The 13,389-nt window shown below is 35.2% G+C and overlaps 1 protein-coding gene across 6 annotated transcripts in view; it reads right to left on the bottom strand.

The window, feature by feature from the left end:
• Nucleotides 1–13,389, bottom strand: part of LOC109027749 (protein C-mannosyl-transferase DPY19L1-like) — a 135,533-nt gene that overhangs the window by 59,638 nt on the left and 62,506 nt on the right. The gene's annotated exons all lie outside the window — the stretch shown is intronic.

Raw genomic sequence — 13,389 nt, forward strand, 5'->3', positions numbered from 1 at the left:
AGAATTAAATGCAAGCAATCTGATATTATTAAGTCACACTAAAATAAATTATGTCTTTCAGTGCAAGCAGGGGTACCTAAAAGACTCCACAGAATGACAAAGACCATGTCAGAAATAAGTGTTTCCTATACTTTAGCTCTACCTCAGACTACTGAATATTTCTAGTACTGCTATGGAAAGACTGAGTCAATTTACTCCTCTTTTCTACTGAGCCCACCATCCCCTATGAAACTGACATACATATCTATTTATGAATGAACTACTCATACAAGGGAATGCTGAAAAGATCTGATGGATACTCTTGTTACTGAATATTACTGAATGTCTGTTGATAATGTATACTGTTGTTACCAGAATGCAATTTTTAAAAGCTGTTAGTTTATTAGATTAACTGGAGAGTTCAGTAGGATTGACAGTAAGATACATGGGCAAACCATGTTTCATTGCCCTTTACTATGCTTCACAGATAAGGTCTGTCACAAACTGAAGGTTTGTGGCAACCCTGCATCAAGCAAGTCTATCAGTGCCATTTTTCCAATAGCATGTGGTCACTTCATGTCTCTGTGTCACGTTTTGGTAATTTTCATGATATTTCAACCTTTTCTTTTCTTTTTCTTTTTGAGACAGAGTCTCGCTCTGTCACCCAGGCTGGAGTGCAGTGGCACGATCTCGGCTCACTGCAAGCTCCGCCTCCCAGGTTCACGCCATTCTCCTGCCTCAGCCTCCTGAGTAGCTGGGACTACAGGTGCCTGCCCCACGCCCGGCTAATTTTTTTTTTTTTTTGTATATTTTTTTAGTAGAGACAGGGTTTCACTGTGTTAGCCAGGATGGTCTCGATCTCCTGACCTCGTGATCCGCCCACCTCAGCCTCTCAAAGTGCCAGGATTACAAGCGTGAGCCACTGTGCCTGGCCTATTTCAACCTTTTTCATTATTACTATATCTGCTATGGTGATCTGTGATCAGTAATCTCTGATATTAGTATTGTAATTGCTTTAGGTGCCTTGAACCATGCCCAATAAGATGGCAAACTTAATGGATAAATGTGTGTGTTCTAACTGCTCCACCGATCAGCCACTCTCCCATCTCTCTCCCTACCATCAGGCCTCCAAATTCCCTGAGACACAACAATATTAAAATTAGGAAAATTAATAAGCTTACAAGGGCCTCTAAGTGTTCAACTAATAGAAAGAGTTGTTCATCTCTCACTTTAAGTCAAAGGCTAGAAATGATTAAACTTAGTGAAGAAGGCATGTCAAAAGCTGAGAGAGGCCAAAAGCTAGGCCTCTTATGCCTAACAGTCAGAAATGCAAAAGAAAAATTATTGAAGGAAATTAAAAGTGAAACAACCCTATTGCTGATATGCAGACAGTTTTAATATTCTGGATGGAAGATCAAACCAGCCACATTTCCTTAAGTCAAAGCCTAATCCAGAACAAAATCCTAACTCTCTTCAATTCTACGAAGGCTGAGAGAGGTAAGGAAGTTGCAGAAAAGTTTGAACTAGCAAAGGTTGGTTCATGAGGTTTAAGGAAAGAAGCCATCTCCGTAAGATAAAAGTACAAGGTAAAACAGCAATGCTGATGTAGAAGTTGCAAGTTATCCAGAAGATCTAGCTAACATAACTGAGGCAGGTGGCTGCACTAAAGAACAGATTTTCAGTGCAGATGAAAAAGCCTTCTATGGGAAGAAGATGTCATCTAGGACTTTCCCAGTTAGAGAGAAGTCAATGGCTGGCTTCAAAACATCAAAGGACAGGATGACTCTCTTGTTAGGACCTAATGCAACCAGTGACTAACTTGAAGCCAATATTCATTGACCATCCTAAAAATCCTAGGACCCTTAAGAATTACACTAAATCTACTCTGTACATGATCTACAAATGGAGCAACAAAGCCTAGGTAAGAGCACATCTGTTTTAGCATGATTGACTGGATATTTTAAGCCCATTCTTGAGACCTACTGCTCATAAAAAAAGATTCATTTCAAAATATTATTGCTCATTGACAGTGCACTTGGTTACAAAAGTGCTCGGGTGGAGATGGATGAGGTGATTAATGTTGCCTTCATGCCTGCTAACACAGCATCTATTCTGCAGCCCATGAAGCAAGGAGTCATTTCAACTTTCAAGTCTTATTATTTAAGAGATATCTTTCATAAGGCTCTAGCTGCCACAGTGATTCCTCTGATGAGTCTGGACAAATGAAATTTAAATCTTCTGGAATGGATTAACTATTTCAGATACCATTAAAATCATTCTGATTCATGAGAGGAGGTCAAAATGTCATCATTAATAGGACTTTGGAAGAAGTTTATTTCAACCCTCATGGGAGACTTAGATGGGCTCAAGACTTCCGTGGAGGAAGTAACTGCAGATGTGATGGAAATGGCAAGATAACTAGAAATGGAGAATGAAGATGTGACTGAACTGCTGTAATCTCATGATAAAACTTAAAGGATAAGGAGTTGCTTCTTAAATGAGCAAAGGGAGTGGTTTCTTGAAATGGGATCTACTACTGGTAAAGATACTGTAAACATTGTTGAAATGACAACAAAGGATTTAGAATATGACATAAACTTAGTTGCTAAAGCAGTGGCAGGGTTTGAGAGGACTGACTCCAATTTTGAAAGCTCTACTGTGGGTAAAATGCTATCAAACAGCATCACATGCTACAGGTGAATCTTTCGTGAAAGAAAAAATCAATCGATGCAGCAAATTTCATCATTACCTTAAGAAATTGCCACAGCTATCCCAATCTTCAGCAACCCCCGTCAGCAGTTGTCAACATCAAGGCAAGACCCTCCATCTGAACAACTTGCTGAAGGTTCAGATGATCATTGGCAGTTTGTTTGTTTGTTTATTTTGAGACGGAGTTTCATTCTGCCGCCCAGGCTGGAGTGCAGCTGTGCAATTTCAGCTCACTGCAGCCTCTGCCTCCTGGGTTCAAGCAATTCTCCTGCCTCAGCCTCCCAAGTAGCTAGGACTATAGGCACCCGCCACCACACTTGGCTAATTTTTTTTTTTTTGTATTTTTAATAGAGAAAGCGTTTCACCATGTTGACCAGGCTGGTCTCAAACTCCTGACCTCAGGCGATCCGCCTGCCTCAGCCTCCCAAAATGCTGGGATTAGCAACTTATTTTTAAATTAAGGTATGTACATTGTTTTTTAGACATAATGCTATTTGACACTTAATAGACTATAGTACAGTGTAAACATAACTTTGATATGCACTGGAAAACCAAAAAATTTGTTATGACTTGATTTATTATGATATTCACTTTACAATATCTCTGAAGTATGCCTGTATGATCAAAATTTGCAAAGTCATCAGTCTCTGTACAAAAACAAGTATTCAAACAAGCAAGTATTCAAACTATGCAATGTACAATTTGAGAATTTTCTTCATACAGACGGTTCCCCCACATTTGTTACCCACATTCAATGACGTTATCATTCCTCCGAAATTCGTTGCATTTAATAGCTATAGTCACTCAGTTCAACAAAACTGAATTACATCCTCTGAAAGTAGGGACAAGAAAACCCAATTACAGGACCGTAATGAAGGGCAAGGTCTTCTCCCTCCAAAATTCTGAGTACATGAATTCAAATGTCCATGAAAGTGCTTTCTATTGTTTCTCCAATAACACAATGTGTTTTACTAGATCTGGTACAAACATAATTGCCATTCCAGATAATCTCATATAATCTGAAAATAGTGAAGAGATTTGGTTTAGTCATGCCTTACGTTTCAACAAATAAATATTTTTTCTTTATCTCTAATTTTAAATGTAAAATAAAAATAGTGTGACAGTTTAAAATGCCAATGCTTTTTAAAGGCATTATTTTGAAATTTGAGAATTAAAGGAAATATACATGTGAACTGCTTCAAAAAAGGGTTATACAAATGTGTGTTGTCTCTAAGTACAAGAAATCCATTTATTGTGAAAATAAATTCAATAAAAATCTCATGTTTCAAACTGCTAACATCTAGTATATAATTTTTATCACACATTTCATAACACTGATTATATTGCAACATAATACTGTGTAGATATTAACAAGAGGCTTTTCTTTTCTGCTTAATAATTTTTAATCATTCACTCAAGAATCAATAACTAAGGAATCTCAAAAATAGCTTAATTTTCCAATCTCTATTTTCAAACTATTAACTTATAATATTGGAAATACAGCATGATCTAATTGATTTATCTTCATAACTTCAAAATAAATAGAACAACTGACTAGTGAGTTATAAATTGTGGTTAATATTAGTATCAAACAGATCATGTTTAAGATTTATTCCAAGAGTTTTTACTAGAGTTGCTATTTGCTGGATCAATCCTAACTTGTTAATATAATGTTTAGGTTTAAAACAAATTACCCACCTCTGACTGCTGCTTTTCTATATTGATTATACTATTGCTCCATATTGCTTAATATTAACTATAATAATGCTTTAAACACTATATTTATGAGTGCTTCCTTAAAAGACTGCTGGCACCATGAAGGTTATGCTACCTCTCTTCAGAGAATGTTATAGGTGTTAAGAATCCTGCTGTCCACATAGTAACCATAAAAATGCTAGGTTTAAGAGACATGGCTTGAATATCTCCTGTTTGATGCTACTTAGGGCAGTCCCATTATTTAGGAAGACCCTTAGTTTGGAGTAGGCTTTGTGCATCTCAGGGCACTGTATCTTGATAACAGGTAAGCCTGGTTGCTTTCTTGGAGTTTTGGTCTATTTTTGTACCATACACAGGTTGAGTATTTCTCATCCAAAACGCTGGGACTAGAAGTGTTTTAGATTTCGGAGTTTTTCAAATTTTGGAATATTTGCATTTTACTTACTAACTGAGCATCTCTAGTCCAAAAAACCAAAATCTGAAATGCTCCAGTGAGAATTTCCTTTGAGAGTCATGTTGGCGTTCAAAAAGTTTTGGACTTTTCAAGTATTTCAGACTTCAGATTTTCAGATTACAGATGCACAGCCTGTACTGATAAGCTGCTCAATCAACCAGTTACATATTTCAATCTGAACTTATAATATAATTTTGGCTCACACAGGGTTTAATGTGTCAGTGATACGTAAACGCTATTTTAAACTTTACTATCTTTATAAAGAATTTCAGCTGGTTGTATGACAGAAAACATTGATCTTTTTGTCTCTGAAAATCTAAGATATCAGTATATCCTATCCTAAATTTACAAAAAACCTCTGTGAAAGCAGTCAACTTTGTTGAAAAAGTGGTGAGTACACCTCCATGTTTCCATCCATTGTTGCAATGACTCGAACTTGACCATTGCTTATTCATCTAAAATAGAAAATATATCTGGCAAGATGTTATCAGTATCAACTCCACCACCTTTATCATGTGGTTATAAACTACACTGCTCAAGGTTATCAACATAACCAAAATTCTGACTACAAAATGAAAGCATTAGCCAAGATATAAAGGCAATATAAATAGAAACAGAAACAAATGATTCAAATTGCACTATCAAAATGATAATACAACATGGAGAAATAAAAACAATTCAGGTTGCTTCTAAATTGTTTAACTTTTATATTCTGACTATACCTCCTTAGTAGAATACACTCTTAGGAGAAAAATATGTAGAGAAATACTGAACCATACTTTGTAGGATTGTTATTGGTAATGACATTAGTGTAGTAACTCTGAAACTATTTTGTGTGTATTACAGAATAATTTGTTTCTGGAACCTTTTTGTGTTTGAAAGGAAGTGTTTGAACACATTGAGATATATCAAAAGGGCAGAAAATAGTGCCAAAATCATAAAATATCTAGAGATTAATAAAATATGTGCAAAACATAAAACATTGCTAAGAGAAATTAAAGGACAAGAATATAAATCTATGTTTATGGATTGGAAGATTTAGTATATTCAGGAATGTCCATTCTAAATTAACCTAGAGATCTAATACACAACCAGCAGGTTGTGTATGTGTTGAAAGAGAGGGGAGTAGTGACAAGCTGATTCTAAAATTTATATGGAAACACAAAGGACCTGGAACAGCTATGGCAATATTGACGAAAAACAAGGTTAGAGATCTTCATTATCAGATATCGAACTTATAAACTAAAATATTTAAGGCAGTGTGGTACTGGCTTGAAGATAAACGGACAAATAGAACATAATGGAGAGTGTAGAAATAAATCCAAAAATATATAGTCACTTTATTTATGACACAAGGCCCACTACAAATCAGCGGGGAAAGAATTTTCTTTTAGCAAATGGTACTAGGTTAACTGGACATCCTATTTGGGGTGGGGTAGGGGAGGAAGAAATATGGAACTTATTTCATACTGTATACAAGATTCTAGACAAATTATAAACCAAAATGTGAAAGCTACACCAAGATTTTCCCTTATATTTTCTTCAAGCTTCTAAAAGAAAATACGGGAAAATCTTTATGACCTACAGTAGGCAAAGACTTTTTAATCAGACACAAAAAAGACTAAACATAAGAGATTGCTAAATGGAACTTCATGAAAATTAAGAACTTCATCAAAAAACCTCAAAAAGATCTGTGTACAAAAAGATAAAATCACAAAATCCAAAAAGATGAAAAGGCAGGTCATAAGTGGTGAGAAGATACTTGTAGAACATGTATTCTACAAACGACTCCATGGAATTGACAAAGAGTTCCCATATATGAATAAAATAACCCAAATATTTGTTAATGGGTGAAGACTCAGATAGGTATTAAAGAAAAGAGAATATCTAAATCAGATAAGCCATATTAAGAGGTACTCAATATCATCACTCATCAGGAAAATGCAAACTAAACCCATAATAAGGTACCATTTCACTCATCAGAATGACTATAATTAAGAGGACTGCCAATGCCAAGCACTGACAAGGATGTACTGATAGAAGAAACTGGAATTCTCATACATTGCCAATGGGAGTGAAAACTGGTACAAGCACTTTGGAAAACAATGTGGATATATATCACAGACATATGTTGACAGAAAGACATCAGACATAAGAAAATATGATTCCACTATATGAAACCACCAAATAGGCAAAACTAATCAATAGTGATAGAGATAGAAGAGGGGCTACCTCTTTTGAAGGATGGAGAAGGATACAGATTGGACAGGAACAGAGGTGAGCCTGCTTGGGGGCTGGAAATAGTCTATACATTGATCTAGTTCCTGGATACAAGACTGTATACATATGTAAAGATCCACTGAACAGTTAAAATATGCAAATCTTAATGTATGAAAATTATATATAATTAAAATGTGGGGAGAGTACTACTGGCCAAATGTGTGACAATGAGAACATCAAAAAGATTTGCAACAGATTATAAAACATTTTTAATTAAAAAAATTAAAAAAAACCTATGCATATATAGTAAAAGAAAATGGTGGGACAGGGGATTTGTCTTTACAGAACACCATTAAATGTAGATGAAATGGCAGAATTAGAAAATTACCATTTGCAATGGCTAATGTAATAACTAATTCAGGCAAGTATCATCAATGGATGCATAATCAGTTGGTAAATGTTATAGGGGAAGAGGGTATTGGTGTCTCAAAGTATCATCCCACATTTCACTTATTAAAAGGAAAAAGGGCATTTTTATAATAGAGAAATATGACAACACCACCTTAACTGTGTGATTTAACTTAGTAAATTCGATTATGGGACAAATTGGTTTTATGTGCCTCCAGATGTAATGCAAAGAAAAGGACACAACATCATATGTGCCATATTCTTCATTAAAATGTCCAATCTGGCTGGACATAATGGCTTACGCCTGTAATCCCAACACTTTGGGAGGCCGAGGCAGGCAGATTATTTGAGGCCAGGAGTTCAAGACCAGCCTGGCCAACATGGTGAAACCCTGTCTCTAATGAAAGTATAAAAATTAGCTGGGTGTGGTGGCACATGCCTGTAATCCCAGCTACTCGGGAGGCTGAGGCACAAGAATCACTTGAACCAGGGAGAGAGAGGCTACAGTGAGCCAAAACTGTGCCACTGCATTCCAGCCTGAGCAACAGAGTGAGACCCTACCTCAAAATAAAATAAAATAAAATGGTCTAATCCGAATCTATTAATGAAGACACGATCAGGCAAGTCCAAAATGTCAGACCTCTACAAAATAATTAGTTCAGACTCCTCAAAAATGTTAATGCCATGAAAAAAAAGAGACTGAGATAGAAAAGTTTAGAGATAAACTTTTCTAAATAAAATGACAACTAAATGCAATGTACGATCCTTAATCAGATTCTGGATCCAAAACAAAAGCATCAAAGAATTTATAGGACTAAACTATGTAAATAAGAATATGGGCTGTATTAAGATATTATTATATAATTATTAGTGTGAAATTTCTCAAGTATGATAACAGTATTGTGATTATGTAGGAGAATGTCTTGCTTTTAGGCAATATATACTGAAGTATTTAGGGGTGAGATCTCATCATATCTGTAGCTCATTTTCAAACGGGTTAGAAAAATGTCTGTGTCGGTGTTTGTATAAGAGAGACAGCAAATGTGTCAAAATATTAAAACTGGTAAATGAAACTGAATCTAGAGCATTTCTGTAAGTTTCAATTTGTTCAAAATAAAAAGCTGGAGAAAAAACAGTAGAGAAAAATGCACTTTTCTTGTACTGCCTTTTTAGTACAAGATTTACAGTGGAACTAGACATAGCCCAGGTGAAAATAATAAAACAGTTGTTGGCTCTACCTTCACACCTGAGAACAACTGCGTAATTTATGTAAGGATCTGCCACAGGCAGTGTCTTTGCTGGAACCAAACAACTTCTAACAATATAAACAAGAATCTGAAAAAGCTACAAACACAAAAATGAATATTTTTTGTGACAGCCACCCCTCCCCCAACCTGGGACACACATAAACATACACACACATGAATCTGGCAGATAAAGAGGAGTAGGGGAAAGTCAGAACTCTGTGAAATCACAATCTCACACAGCGCTTAGGTTCCAGGGTCTTGCCACGGCTGAATCTGGAGATGGATTAAAATTAACTAAAAAGCTGAAAACTAACCCCTTCCCAGTTTAAAGAGTGGTAAGATCAAAGGAATCCCAAGTTGAGCATCTGGAAAGTTGGAGACTGAGACAAAGAAAAAAGAGATCACTGTAGTTCATTTGAAACTGGAAGTAAACTAAAACAAATTAAAACTATACTACTGCCCTGCTTGGCAGGGCTTCATGTGGGATCCAAATTCTCAGTCTCTCTTCCTAGGTGCTTGACATAAAAGAAGATGTTCCCTTTTCTAGGGAAATTGAAGCAAAAATGATTATCTAGTTCAACCTTTATTATTCTTTTACAGAAGTTGTCTTGCATAAAATAAAAAGCTATGAGACATGCAAAGTAGCAGGAAAACATGATCCACAATCGAGAGAAAAAAACAGTCAATGGAGTTAAATTCCCAGATAATGTAGGTGTTGGCATTAGAAGACAGACTTTAAAATAACTATAATAATTAGATTTTAAAATGTATAGAAAAATATTAGTGAGATGAATGAAGAGATAGGAAATTTCAACAGAAAAATGGAGGCTCTAGGAAAAAAATGGAAATTCTAAGAAGTAACGAAGGAAGAAAGGGAAAGAGAGAGGGAGGGAGGGAAGGAGGGAAGAAAGGAAGGCAAGAAGGGAGGAAGGCAGAGAGGGAGGGAGGGAATTTACCAGAGAGTGATAATAGCAGACTGCATGCATCAGAATAAAGCATCCGTCAACTCCTAGACATGGCAAGAGAAAATACCTAAAGGGAGGAATAGAGAGAAAAAAAATGGGGGAAAAAAAAAAACAGTGTCAAAAATCTGTGATAGTATTTTTAAAAAGTTGAACATACATGTAATTAGAATCCCCAAAGAAGAAGAGAGAAAGAATGGGGAAAATGAAGTATTTAAAAAGAAGATCTTGGCTAGAAATTTTCCAAAACTGATTAAAAATAAAAACTAACCCAAAAAACAAAAGCGTTCAATGAACAAAGCACGTCTAGGTTCACCACCATCAACCAATAAAAAACAAATATATAATGAAAATTCTCAAACAACAGAGAAAAGACACATTACATTCAGAGGAGCAACAACAAAAATTATAGCTGAGTTCTTATAAAACAGTAGAAACCAGAAGATAATGGAATGGCATCTTTAAAGTGCTGAAAGGTAAAGCTATCAACCTATAATTCTTATGCAGCAAACACATACTTCAAAAATGAAGGCAAGATAACATTTTTAGACAGACAAAAACTAAGGGACTTATTAGGAGATCTTTATCACAATGCTAAATAAAATTCTTAAAACTAAAGAGAAATTATGTCAGATGGAAATCCAGATCTGCACGAAGAAATTAAGAACACCATTGAGATGCAAACTGAAATGCTCAGTTGTGAAGGATGACCGGGAGTTAATTAGGCACAGGTCAGGATGAGGGGCACAGAGGTATATACAAAGCATAGGAAACAGCATGTGCAAAGGCCCTGAGGAAGGAAAAGGAATAGTCCTTTCCAGGAACTGGAGAAAGAAGGGCCAATAGGGCTGAAGCAAAACAATAAAAAACAGCCTGAAGAGTGATGTGAGACAAAACCAGAAATCCAGCTGGGCAAGGTCATAAAAGATGTTGTAGGCTACTTTTCTATTGTAGACTGCTTTTCAAATTTACATCAGCAGATATGCTGCTAAGATTAACACATTCTATTTTTATTGAACTTTTGCAGTTACTGTAAGTTTAATATAATAAGTTCACAAATCCATAGACATACCAGTGAATAGCCTTCATAAAACTATACATCTTGTACTTACACTGTTTCCCAAATTCATGTAAAACATAATTTAAATCATGTCACTCTACTAGTCATCATCCTCTAGTGGCATTCCATCCACTCCAAATAGACCCTATAATGACCTACAGAAATCTGCTCCCACTCTATCCTACCTCCAATTATTAACTGTCTGACCTTATCTGCTATCACTCTCTGCTCCTCCTTGCTACTGCCCAAATAAGCCAGTTATTCTCCTGCTTTAAGGCAGAAGATAATCCCACATTCACATGATTGTCCACAAGGATAGGAGTCTTTGTTTTACTTATACATCTCAAGCATCAAAAAGTACCTAGAGTACAGCAGGCCAAAACCTTACCAACACTGGAAAGAAAGGAAGAAAGAATGAAAGAAAAACGAAGAGGTCCACAAATTGGTAAGAAAAGGTCTCTGCACCTTTCATTTGTAAAAGATAAATTATAGTGATGTCTTCTTTGAAATGCTACTCCCTTACCTAAGAGTTTCGTGTTTGGAGAGATTAATGGGAGAATCAGGAAACTTGTAATCCTCTCTCTGCAAAAAGATCCACAATATTGATCTGGGCAATGATTTCTTGGATAAGACTGCAAAAGCACAGGCAAGGAAAGCAAAAATAGCCAAATAGGATTGTGTCAAACTAAAATGCTTCTGCACAACAAAGGAAATAATTAACAGTATAGAGTCAACCCGAGGATTGGGAGAAAATATCTGCAAACCATACCTCTGATAAGGGGCCAATATTCAAAATATATAAGGTACTCAAATAACTCAATAGCAACAAAACAACTCAATTTTTAAAATGGGCAAAGAATCTGAAGTCATTTCTCAAAAGGAAAGATACAAATGGCCAACACATATATGAAAAAAAAATGCTCAGCTTCTCAAATCATAGGGGAAATTCAAATTAAAACCACAATGAGATATCAATGTACACCTGTTAGAATGGCTATTATCAAAACAGACAAATGATAAGTGTTGGAGACGATGTGGAGAAAAGGGAACTCTTGCACACTGTTGGTGGGAATGTAAATTCATACAGTCATTCTAGAAAGCCATGTAAGTTTCCTCAAAAACACTATAAATAGAACTGGCAATCCCACTTCACAGTATATATACAAAGGAACTGAAATCAGTACATCAGAGATGTCTGCACTCCCATGTTCATTTCAGCATTATTCACAATAGCCAAGATACGGAACCAACCCTAAGTGTCCATAAAGAGATTAATAAGGAAAATGTGCTATACATACACAATGGAATATGACACAGCCTTAAAAAAAGAAGGAAATTATGTCATTTGAGACACTATGAATGGAACTGAAAGATACTACACTAAGTGAAATAAGCCAAGCACAGGAAGGCAAATACTGTATGATCTCAATTACATGTGGAATCTAAGAGTCATTCTCATAGAAACAGAGAACAGAAAGGTAGTTAACAGAGGCTCAGGGAAGAGATGGGTAATGGGGAGATGATCCAAGGATATAAAGTTTCAGTTGGGCAGAGGAATAAGTTTTAATGATCTATTGCTCCACTTGGCGACTACAGTTAATAATAATGTACTGCATATTTCGAAATTGCTAAAAGAATAGATTTTTAGTATTCTCACCACAAAAAATGCTAAGTTGGTGAAGGAATAGATACGTTACTTTGCTTGATTGACTCCTTCTACAATGTATACATAAATCAAAACATCACATTGTAGCCCATTAATATCTACAATTATTATTTGTAAGTTAAAATAAATAATTTTTTAAATATATAAATAAATAAAATCATCTCCCTGCTGGGTAACCTTGAGCCAATCTCTTAATGTTTTAGTGCTTCCATTTTTACGATATTGGGATATTTACTACGTATCTACCATATAAGAATATTATAAGAATGAGATTGATTTCAAAGTGTTCTAAGAATTCTTTTCCAAATCTTATATAAATGGCATGACTATGTCAATAAGTAATTAGGAACATGTATGTTTATAGTTTAATCTCAGTTCAGTGCAAAAATAGTTAAGAAATATGGGTCAGAAATATGTTGTGGGTCATAAAAATGGGTTAATTAGATATGAACCCCAAGGCAATCCTTTCATTTACTTTGAATTACTTTTTTAAAAGTATTTATTTCTAAAAAACACAAAGTAAGGAATTTCCTCTTCATATGTGTACATCTTTATATATGCGATTATGTTTTACATAAAACAGAATCAATCATGCTTGGTAAGTTTTTTTTTTAATCTTACCATGAAAAAGCTAAACAATCTTATTTCACAAAAAAAGAATTTCTAATAAAAAAATTGGAGAAAAATACAGTATTCAGGTTTTTCTTAATACACATTCATGTGCTTTTCTATCAGCATGCCAAAACCCTGCACCATCAACACGTTGTGTGCATCCTGTAAAAGAAAGCATTTTAAAGGCAAAACAAAATTGCTAGCTTTCGCCTTTGCAAAAATTCTCAGTTGTGACAGAATGAAATTTACTAAAGAAGCTTGATCAATGAAAACATCTGCATAGTTTTTATTATAGAATGTATAACCTCAACATTACTGATCATTATTATAAACCATTTTATTGCATTTCACAAGTT

Source organism: Gorilla gorilla, chromosome 6 (assembly GCF_029281585.2).
Source record: "Gorilla gorilla gorilla isolate KB3781 chromosome 6, NHGRI_mGorGor1-v2.1_pri, whole genome shotgun sequence".
NCBI lineage: Eukaryota > Metazoa > Chordata > Mammalia > Primates > Hominidae > Gorilla > Gorilla gorilla.